This window comes from Chanodichthys erythropterus, chromosome 8 (assembly GCF_024489055.1).
Source record: "Chanodichthys erythropterus isolate Z2021 chromosome 8, ASM2448905v1, whole genome shotgun sequence".
Taxonomy (NCBI): domain Eukaryota; kingdom Metazoa; phylum Chordata; class Actinopteri; order Cypriniformes; family Xenocyprididae; genus Chanodichthys; species Chanodichthys erythropterus.
This window is the reverse complement of record NC_090228.1, coordinates 497,501-507,500: the sequence shown is the minus strand read 5'-3', so window position 1 is coordinate 507,500 and position 10,000 is coordinate 497,501. Positions and strand designations below refer to the sequence as shown.

Genomic DNA, 10,000 nt, shown 5'->3' with positions numbered 1-10,000 from the left:
CTCTGCTGTGGCTTACTTTTGACCAATCACGTTTCTCTGCTGTGGCTTACTTTTGACCAATCGCGTTTCTCTGCTGTGGCTTACTTTTGACCAATCGCGTTTCTCTGCTGAGGTGGCTTACTTTTGACCAATCACGTTCCTCTGCTGTGGCTTACTTTTGACCAATCACGTTTCTCTCCCGTGGCTTACTTTGTTTTGACCAATCGCGTTTCTCTCCTATTGATTAACGTACTTTTGACCGTTATTATTGTCATCTTTGCATTGCAATAGGTAACGTTATCTAACAGCTTTGGGTAAGGCTATGTTTTAATTATTATTGAATTATTATTTTCGGCGAAATTCGCCGTTCTGAAATCAAAATATGTTATTTATGTGAATCGTGTATATCCGAAGGGGTGGGGGCGCGGGCGCTTTACTAGTTACAACTCGAAATAAACATGAACATCTGAAGGTAACTTATATTAAAAAATACAGTACTAACTTACTTACCAAAATCCGTATCCGTATATATTTTATAGTATATCTTAATATTTTAAATAAAAGTAAAATCTTTTACAGCCCAGTAAAATAATATTTTATGCATAAATGCCCGCCTAAATTGCGCTTCATTTGTTGTTCGCCCCACTATTGATATGACTACAAATTACGGGATGGTCTGCACATGATATATGGTGTTAAAGCAACGTAAAGATTGTATATAATTCTTTTTATTTAATATTTTTTGAATAAAATAATAGTGAATTTACATCCCGCTTAAAATATGGCGGTAAATTGCTTTTGGGCGGGTTCGCTGTCAAGACAGTGATTTCTATTTACACATAATACACATGATACAATACACAGTTAAACATAATGATATTATATTTTATAGTATTTACTCTCTAGTATTACTTACTGCCCCAGGGCAGCTGTGGTATTTTGGAATGAATCAATATTTTAAGTTCTTTGAATGCTGAGAATTCAATTCAATTCAATTCAATAAATGTATTGCCATGTCAACACAGTTGATAGGAATTTGTCTTGGTACAACTCTCAAACATAAATACAACACTCAATGCATACAGTTAATAAAGTGGTACTAGCACTCAGTGCAAGTTCAGATATCTGATAACCAGAGGGTAAGTACTGTCTCTAAAACGTGATGTGGAAGTCTTAATACTCCTATATCTTCTAGAAGTGATATATAAATCCAATGCATTATGATACTTATTATTATTTTAAAACTATAATGTCTCTAAATGTAACCCACACTTTTATTTACTTATGTTTTATTTCAGATTATGTATGCGTACCCAGTGTTCCGTAGAACATCCTCTCTGGATCGTCTCCTTATGGGGCCAACTGAGGAGGCGAATCGGAGTGAGACCGTGGTGTCTGGGAGAGCCAGGTGTAAAGAGGAGGTGCTGGCCGAGGCCACTGCTTTTGTTAGGGAGAATGGAGGGGATCCTGGTGACCAGTTCTTGGTGCTGGCTCACTGCAAGCTCCAGTTTGGTAAATACCAGGGCCAGCGGTTCCGGTGGCTGCTGGAGAACTCGCTGGGGTATGCTGTGTACCTGGTCGTCAGCATTGCTGGGGAGGAGGAGAGGGACAACCCGCTCTCTTCAAACAAACATCTGTTCCTCAGGTACACCTCCCAGATCAAGGAGATAGGGGAAGAGGTTGAGGTGTACAAAAAGAAACAGGGCATGATGGCAGCGGCTCGGGAGACTGGAGACCAGGGGTGTCTAATGGTGGAGTTTGGAGACTTCCGGGGGAGGTCTATGAAGGAGGTGTATGAGGACCAAAGCAAGGAGGCCCGGGCCCTCATCACCTACTTGAAGAAGGCAAAAGCCAGGCCCAACACCAACATGGCCATCTTCAAGGCCTATGTACAGAAAAGGCAGGCTTCAGCTGCACCAAAAGAGCCTGACACCACTGCCTCACTGTCAGTGCCTCCACCTGCTGCCACACAGACTGGGGTACACCTGAGTGCCACTGTGAAGGGCCTGTTGGCTCTTGAAAAACCTCTGTCTGGTTCACTGTTGGCAAAAAAACTGATGTCTCCAGTTAAACCTCGTAAGTACTAGAGTGAACTGTACAGAAAAAAAAAAGAAAACAGTTTTTGCTAATTAATCTAAAATATACCTTTCTCAACATCAGCTGCGGTCCCACGTTTTCCCTCACCATCAAAACCTGCAGCCCGGAGACAGCTCTTCTCCTCTGGTGAGTACATGCTTCACTGCGTACAGGTGTATTGTTAATATGTGCTTGTGTGTGTGTTTAATGTTAATGTTATTTTACAGACACAGCTGCAGGTGACTTCTTTGTGGAGGATGATGATCTGGAGATGGTAACTGTTGCCTCCCAAGCTGAAGAGCAACTTCCTAAAGGTGTGTTATACTAAACAGATATTTCAAATACAGATCTGTGATAATATAAATTCTGTGTTTATGTCCAAATGTTTTTTTTTATTTTACTGTACAGAGAAATGTCACATATCAAGTCTCGAGCAACATGCATTCTTTGAGTGCACCTCTTCAAAACAATAAGGAAATGTAAAGGTGTATGTAAAATATGTTTACTTGCTATTTTTGTTATAATCGCAGACTAACACTCATTCTCCTCTCTCCTAAACATCCCACATCCCTTGCTCTCCCCCGGTTGTAAGTGTGGTGACTGAATGTTGTAGTTATTAGAGGGGCTCACAGTAGATTATGTGTCTTGGGGCTGCTTTTCTTTATACTCATATAATCCCATCTCACTTTCCTCTCTATATTTGATTTAATGGTAATCATGCTGAAAAAGCTGCTGATATTTACCTCTTGCTTCATAACACCAGTATAACTCATTTCACCATTATGGCTAACTATTAATCATGCAGTAAACATTTTGTACTAATTGTAGTAACTGTAGTAGCTGTCCATCAGTGCTGGGTGGGTGGGTTGTAGTTGTAGCTCATTACTAAGACAGCAGTGACAATCTTTAAATAACTAAAACTAATTGTATGTTTTTTCTATATAAGCTCCAGCCACTTTTGCCTCAGAGGCTCCTGCCCCTACACCTCCAGCCATGTGGAGACCTGAGCCAGTGTTCCAGCCGCCAACTGAGCTCCCTGTCCACTGGAACGAGCACCTTCCGCATTTCCAACAGGACTGGATCAGGAAGACTCTGTTCAGAGCCAGTGCCAAAACAGGAAAGCCAGACCTGGTCCCACAGCTGAAGCTCTGGTGGTATCCTCCCCAGCCACCGCTCATCCACGCCCAGCCTCCCGCCTCTCCTGACCTCTTTTTCTGCCGCCCTCTTTTTCTTTGGATGCCACTGAAGATGTGGTCCATTCCACTTGTCTGTGTCCAGCCGGCCTGCAGTAACCACAAACTGACTGCTGCTGGCCTCTACCGCACTGTGCGCAAGGTCCTGGACATAGATGGGTGGTATGACCTCGCCACAGAGTACCTGGAGTGCAAGCGGTGCAAAAAGAAGTATCCTGCCTGGTCTGAAGACATCCTGGGACAGCTGGATATGGGGCATCGCTGTCAGTTCCCTGCTTTGCTGACATACAGGTATTACACAATTATAACAGGGCAGCCACAAGGTCTTAAAAGTATTAAATTGTATAAACAGGTTTTAAATTTTGTTCATGTAGGTCATAAATTGTCAAATTAGGACATCTAAGTCCTGTTTTTTTTTTAGTCTTATACTTGCCAAAAACATATTATAGATCATTACTTTGTAAGTAACAACAGAGAAGTCTGTTTTTTGAGAGTTGGATGTGAATTTTGTGAATTTACTTAGCAACAAATTTTATCAATAGAGGTTTTACGAATATCTTGTCACCCTTTTATTTAGTAAGTATTTGAAATGCAGAACTGGAGTTATTTCACCTGTACTAGATTTTAATACAGATTTTATACAATTTATACAGAATATTGGCCTTTTGCCGGCAATCTTGGCATTAAATTTGATTCTAAGTGGCATTAATAAGTCTTAAAAAGGTCTTAACTTTTACAAGACAAAACCTTGAGCTACCCTGTATAATGAAAGTAGAAGATACACATATATTTGGAATATATTTTATTGCTTCACTTATGTATACATTTATATACTAAAATATTTTGAGTAATTCATGACATTTAGTGGCATTATTGTACTCTCTGTAGGTACTCCTGTGACTACCGGGTGCTCAGGATGATGAGGGAGAGGACCCTGGGCAACAGTGTGACTCAGCTTTATAAAAAGCTGAGTGAGGAGCACAGCGAGGCGTGGACACAGCGTGTGCTGCAGTACCTGACTGCCTGTGAACCCTTCACCAGGTCCACCGTCATCCCCCTCCTGTGTTCGCAGAGCCACCACCCTTACCTGCCCTCCCTAAGCCCAAGTGGCTGTTGGCAGTGTATGCCAGGGATGTGCTGATGCGGCTGGATGAGATCAAGGCCAAAATAACATCTGTTTTTGGTTCTGTCCTCAAGATGGACTCTACAAAAAAGTAAGATAGAGTTATTTATTTTAATGATTGTTGTGAATGTGCATACAGCTTATGTTACATTTATTTTACCTCACAGGTTACCAAAAAACTTGCTGGTGCTGCAGCTAACACTGCTGCCTGGAGTACAAATGTGGGCAATGAGCATGGCCAAGTCCTGGTGTCCGTGCTCACAGCCGCAGAGGGTCACGGACTGTGGCCCATGGCAGCAGGGCTCATGAAGCGCTACAGGCAGGCTGGAGTAGCACCACCGGCTATCATGTACGTGGACCGAGACTGCTGCAGCCCATATGGCCAGTCACAGATCAAGGCCATGTTTTCAGAGTGGAATGAGCTCCAAGTGCGCCTTGACATCTGGCACTTCATGCGGCGGTTCGCGGCGGGAGTCACCACGGAGGCTCATCCACTCTATGGCATCTTTATGGCACGTCTCTCCAGGTGCATTTTTGAATGGGATGCTGAGGATGTTGCTGCTCTTCGGCTGGCTAAGCAGGGTGAGCTACTGGCGAGACAGATGGGCCTGCTATCAGAAAAGGCACTGTGTGCGCGGATCAGCAGGAGGGAGTTGGCGTTGCACTGCCGGAGGAGGACCAGGGGAGTGGAGGAGACCACAAGACTGATCAAGGCGCTCATTGATCAGTTTGACAGTGAGGGAGGAAAGGACACCCTGGGAGTTCCACTGCTAGACCATGAGCGCATCCAGCAAATCTGGAAAGACCAGCAGAGACACATTGCCTGTATTCAGGACCCAGAGGGCTTCCCTCTGTATATCAAGACGGGCACACTGAAGAAGGGCAGTGTGGAGCTCTGCTGTTATCGGTGCGCACGTGGCTCTACCTCCCTGGAGTCGTTCCACCTCCACTTAAACCGCTTCATCCCAGGTGGGTTAACACTTCTCTGGTAAATCGCAAAAGTACTCAAGCCATTTTCTTTGGCAAACAAATTGTACATTAATTATTTATTGTTGAAATGATAGGAACCAGTGCCAGCGATGCCCACTTTCAGGCCTACCTCCTGGAAGGCCTGATGCGGTGGAATGAAGACCGAATGGAGGAGGCAGTAAAGGGGCAATCCACTCTGAGGAGCTATGGCAGTGCTCTGAGGGAGGCTGTGGACCAGCTCAGCCGCAGGGTTCTGGGGAAGCCCTTGGATGAGCGCTATCACCCTCCTGGGGTTTACACAGGCAAGAATCAAATTCAAACAATAAATATTATTACCAGTACAAAAATGTATTTTAAATTCTGTGCTCATTAAAATTTTCTTTTTCAGGTGAATTGCTGGGTATTGAGTATCTGTACAGCCAGACCGGAAGAACACTGACTGTGATTGAGAACCCAGCTGAGGAGGACAGGCTGGTTGACCAGATTGATGATGAGGAGGTCCAGGATGAGGGCTTTGTGGAGGAAGACACTGAGGACATCACAGTGCCAGTGTTGACAGAGGATGACTCCTCCAGCTCTCCCTGGACCAGTCCACCTCAGGCCTCTCCCCTTCAGACTCCTGCAACACCATCCCTCTCACCTCAGCCATCCACATCTCGTGACAGAGATGGGCAGCCTCCTCCTCCTCCTGTCACAGTCTCAGGGCTGTCACAACAGCCACCTCAGGCTCCAGACCAGCTGGCTGCATCATCTGGCCCTGCACCATCTACAGGGAGCAGTGCAACAGACCAGGCTCAAGTTAGTATAGCTTAATCAGAATATTTTATGCTCTAAATTATGACATTTTGTATATATTAATGAATACATTTTGTAGGCACCAGTTCTTGGGCCCGATGGTGTTGCTGGCTGGGACAAAGTTCAGAATTTGGCTGGATATTTGGTGGACCTCCGTCAAGCCCCTTACTTGGATGAGCAGCAGGTGAGAGAGATTATCTGCCTCTGGAGTGCTCTTGCTGCTGGAGACAAGGCCAGGATTCAGTATCAGCCCAGACATCAGGCCAAGCTCACACAGGGCCGCTTCAAGGCCCCTAAAGGCACCAGAGTGACCCCAGGGGTGGAGAGCGTGAAGAGGTGCTTGATCGGCCATCCAGGCGGGCCAGCTCAGTGGCCCAACACCAGCCGCTTGGTCGAGGCCATGTGCATCAAGCTGTGTGAAGTCCATAAGTCCCCGAGTAAGAAGGCTGGTGTCCGCATTCCTCGATGGACCAAAATCTTGGCAGACTACCATCACATCAGAGAACTGGTGCTGAGCAGTCGACCGCTGATGGATGACACGTCAATCCAGCTTTTTGAGCTTAACCAAAGGACACTCATTCAGTGGTAGGCACAGTAGATGTAAAACCTTGTATTAAAGGATTAGTGTCATATATTATAACTGTAATATAAATTATGTCTGTGCAGGTTTCAACGGCGGCAGAACACCCAGGAGATGAGTGTTCTTACACAAGGCCTGGCTGCAGAGGACCGCATCCCTGTAGCCACCACACAGCTCCCTCCTGCCCAGGAGAGGTTAGAGGAGGCTCCCACAACATCTGGGCCACAGCATGAGTTTGTGCTCCCTCCAAACAGGGAGGGACAGGCTCCTCACCTGCGGCCAGGCAGACGACCTGGTAGTGTCACAGCAGTGCGCCCTATCACTCCTGCACCAGCGGCTCCTCCTACACTGCCTGCTCTTGAGCCATTGTCAGGGTTCTTAATTGTGAACCCGCTTGTGATGGGATCTGGTGCAGGTACTTCTGCAGTTGTGTCCCCTGCAGGTCCAGTTGTTGCTGCTCCCATTGCCCCTGTGTCTGTGTCTCGCTTTACACAGAGAAACAGGCGGCGCAGGGCTAAAGAGGAGGCCGCTGGAACCTACAAAAGAAAATATGTTCGTGGTGTGCCATTTAATACGTGCAGTAAGTGTGGGCAACCCAAAACAAAGGATTTTGGCCACAGCCGCTATGGGAATGCCACTTTTTGCCCCCATTCCTCCGGTGGTAAATCTCTAGAGGAGTGGCTGGCAGAACAGCGCCAGCACAAGAAGCCAGGAAACCCACTGCCATAGTGCAGAGGTGGACACTCACCCCCTGCCTGTAAATACTATATATTATACTATGTAAATAATTTATATCTATTATATCTACCACAAGAGTTGTACAGACCAATCTATCTAATTAATAATATAATGCGTCTATTGTAAATAATTGTAAATACTTACCATTTTCTTAGTGTTTGTAAATATTTGTAATCTTTAGCTTGATAGACATCCATTTTATGCTTTGTTCAATGTTGCTGGTCCTGTACATATTTGTATATATTTCATGGGCCCACCCTTTCATATTGTCCTGTACATATTTGTATATATTACATGGGCCCACCCTTTCATATTGTCCTGTACATATTTGTATATATTTCATGGGCCCACCCTTTCATATTGTCCTGTACATATTTGTATATATTTCATGGGCCCACCCTTTCATATTGTCCTGTACATATTTGTATATATTTCATGGGCCCACCCTTTCATATTGTCCTGTACATATTTGTATATATTTCATGGGCCCACCCTTTCATATTGTCCTGTACATATTTGTATATATTTCATGGGCCCACCCTTTCATATTGTCCTGTACATATTTGTATATATTACATGGGCCCACCCTTTCATATTGTCCTGTCTGTATATATTGTGTGTGTTTGCATGTAGTTATTAAAATTCTTATTTTGAAAACCTGTAAGATATATGTTTATTATTTGAAGGAGAATCATTATTTTTTTCACATTATCTGTTTTAATTGCACATGTAAGCATAAGAATAATATAATATCTGTTATTTACAGACAGCATGACTAAACAAAGCTTAAGAAGTTTTTTTGCTTTCTCAGTCCTTAAATAAGCAATATATTGTAAAAAAATATATATGTTGATATAAAAAAAACATTGATATATTCAAAAACTATTTTAAAAATATCTAATGTGTTTGTGTACTCATTTCAATATTTGTGTGTATTAATTTTAATAAAATATTTTACAATTGAAGTGTCTTTTGATTTGATAAATCATATCCCAGACAAAAAACACATCTTTGAAGAAACATTTTTATTCATTTTCTTTACCATAAACATGTAATATGCTGCTAAAATAATATACACAAAATACTAAATATCAATCAATATAATTATATGTCATAGATTTAGTTATCTATTACATATTATATTGATTAATATTTATCATTTTAAGCACTTGATTGGATACCTAACAATACACATGTACTAGACAGATGACAGCACGTCCTTGGATACTTTGTCGCGCAGATCATGGGTTCGAGCCCAGGCCGCGGACAGTGACTTGTTTCACATGTAACTAAAACTCCCCCATATCGCACGGGAATATAGTACGAATATTGTTGCAGGGGAAATTTGCCGGCGTATTCCGGTTTTCTGCGTCTTTTTCGCTTGCGTGCGGGCGTAAAGATTGGGCCCCTTCCTATGCTAAGCGAGCGCTCTACCATTTGAGCTAATTCCCCTGGACGGTGGAGCAAAGGTGTCCATCGCTCTCAAAGACACCGGCGAGGAGCGACCTCTAGCAGGTGTGCGGGCGCTGCGGCGGGATTTCCAATGGCCACAAAGAAAAGAGACCCTATTTCCTCTGTGCTGGTGACTTTGCACTGGCTACTGTTTAGTTGTAGGTTAAATTAAAAGGTTGTGCTTTCATTTTTAAGGCCCTTCTTGTTCGTGCTCCACAATATATGTGTGTGGACGCTCAAGACGCCACCTCTAGGGTCACTGGGGTCGTGCAGCCAGCTCCTCCTCTCTGTTTCCCGCTCTGGCTTAAAGTCTAAAAGACACCTGGCTTTTTTAGCTGTCCTCACTGAGCACTGGAAGAGTCTCCCTCTTCATCTTAGGTCCACCGTCACCGTTGGCATATTTTGAATCCACTCAGAAGACCACTGCTGTGGTTTTTCAATGGGCTTCATTACAAATAATCCCCTTGGCTATCACAAGGTTGAAATTCGCTATCAGAGGTGAGTTGTGCGGTCAGGAAAGCTTGCACCCACGAGGAACTTTACAGGGTGAGTACTCCCAAGCAAGCTTCATTACAACTTCAGTTTGTTTTTGCGCAAAACAAAGCATCACAATTTGTCTTGGCATTGTTTTTGTGTCAACGTGTTTTGACGATGCTCGTTGTGTCTCGAGCCATGCAAACAGCCATGTTTGCAGCCAGGCAGCAGCAGGCTGGGCGTCGGTGTCGGCTCGTTGGTCTAGGGGTATGATTCTCGCTTAGGGTGCGAGAGGTCCCGGGTTCAAATCCCGGACGAGCCCGTGCTTTTCAGCTTTTAATCTTGCCAGTCTGATTAGTGTTACGGGCCATCAGCCTATTTCTGGGAAATTGGGCAGCAAGCCCTGGCGTGACAGGGCCGGTTAGCTCAGTTGGTTAGAGCGTGGTGCTAATAACGCCAAGGTCGCGGGTTCGATCCCCGTACGGGCCAGCGTTTTGCCCTCTGGGACCTTCAGCTTTGCGCTTGTCGCAAGTGACCTGCGGTCTCACTGAAATCCCCGCCGGCCAGACCGCACACGGACCTGGCCGAAATAGCTCAGTTGGGAGAGCGTTAGACTGAAGA

The 10,000-nt window shown here is 44.5% G+C and overlaps 3 non-coding genes across 3 annotated transcripts in view; all 3 read left to right on the top strand.

Annotated features, from left to right (window-relative positions):
• Nucleotides 1-9,629: 9,629 nt before the first annotated feature.
• trnap-agg (transfer RNA proline (anticodon AGG)) lies at nucleotides 9,630-9,701 on the top strand. The gene has a single exon. It is a non-coding gene; the product is annotated as a tRNA-Pro (tRNA).
• A 93-nt stretch (nucleotides 9,702-9,794) lies between these two features.
• On the top strand, nucleotides 9,795-9,868 carry trnai-aau (transfer RNA isoleucine (anticodon AAU)). The gene has a single exon. It is a non-coding gene; the product is annotated as a tRNA-Ile (tRNA).
• Nucleotides 9,869-9,962: 94 nt separating this feature from the next.
• The window catches only part of trnaf-gaa (transfer RNA phenylalanine (anticodon GAA)), a 73-nt gene continuing 35 nt past the window's right edge, over nucleotides 9,963-10,000 (top strand). Inside the window, exon 1 of the tRNA in view lies at nucleotides 9,963-10,000. This exon is cut by the window's right edge and continues 35 nt beyond it. This is a non-coding gene — a tRNA (tRNA-Phe).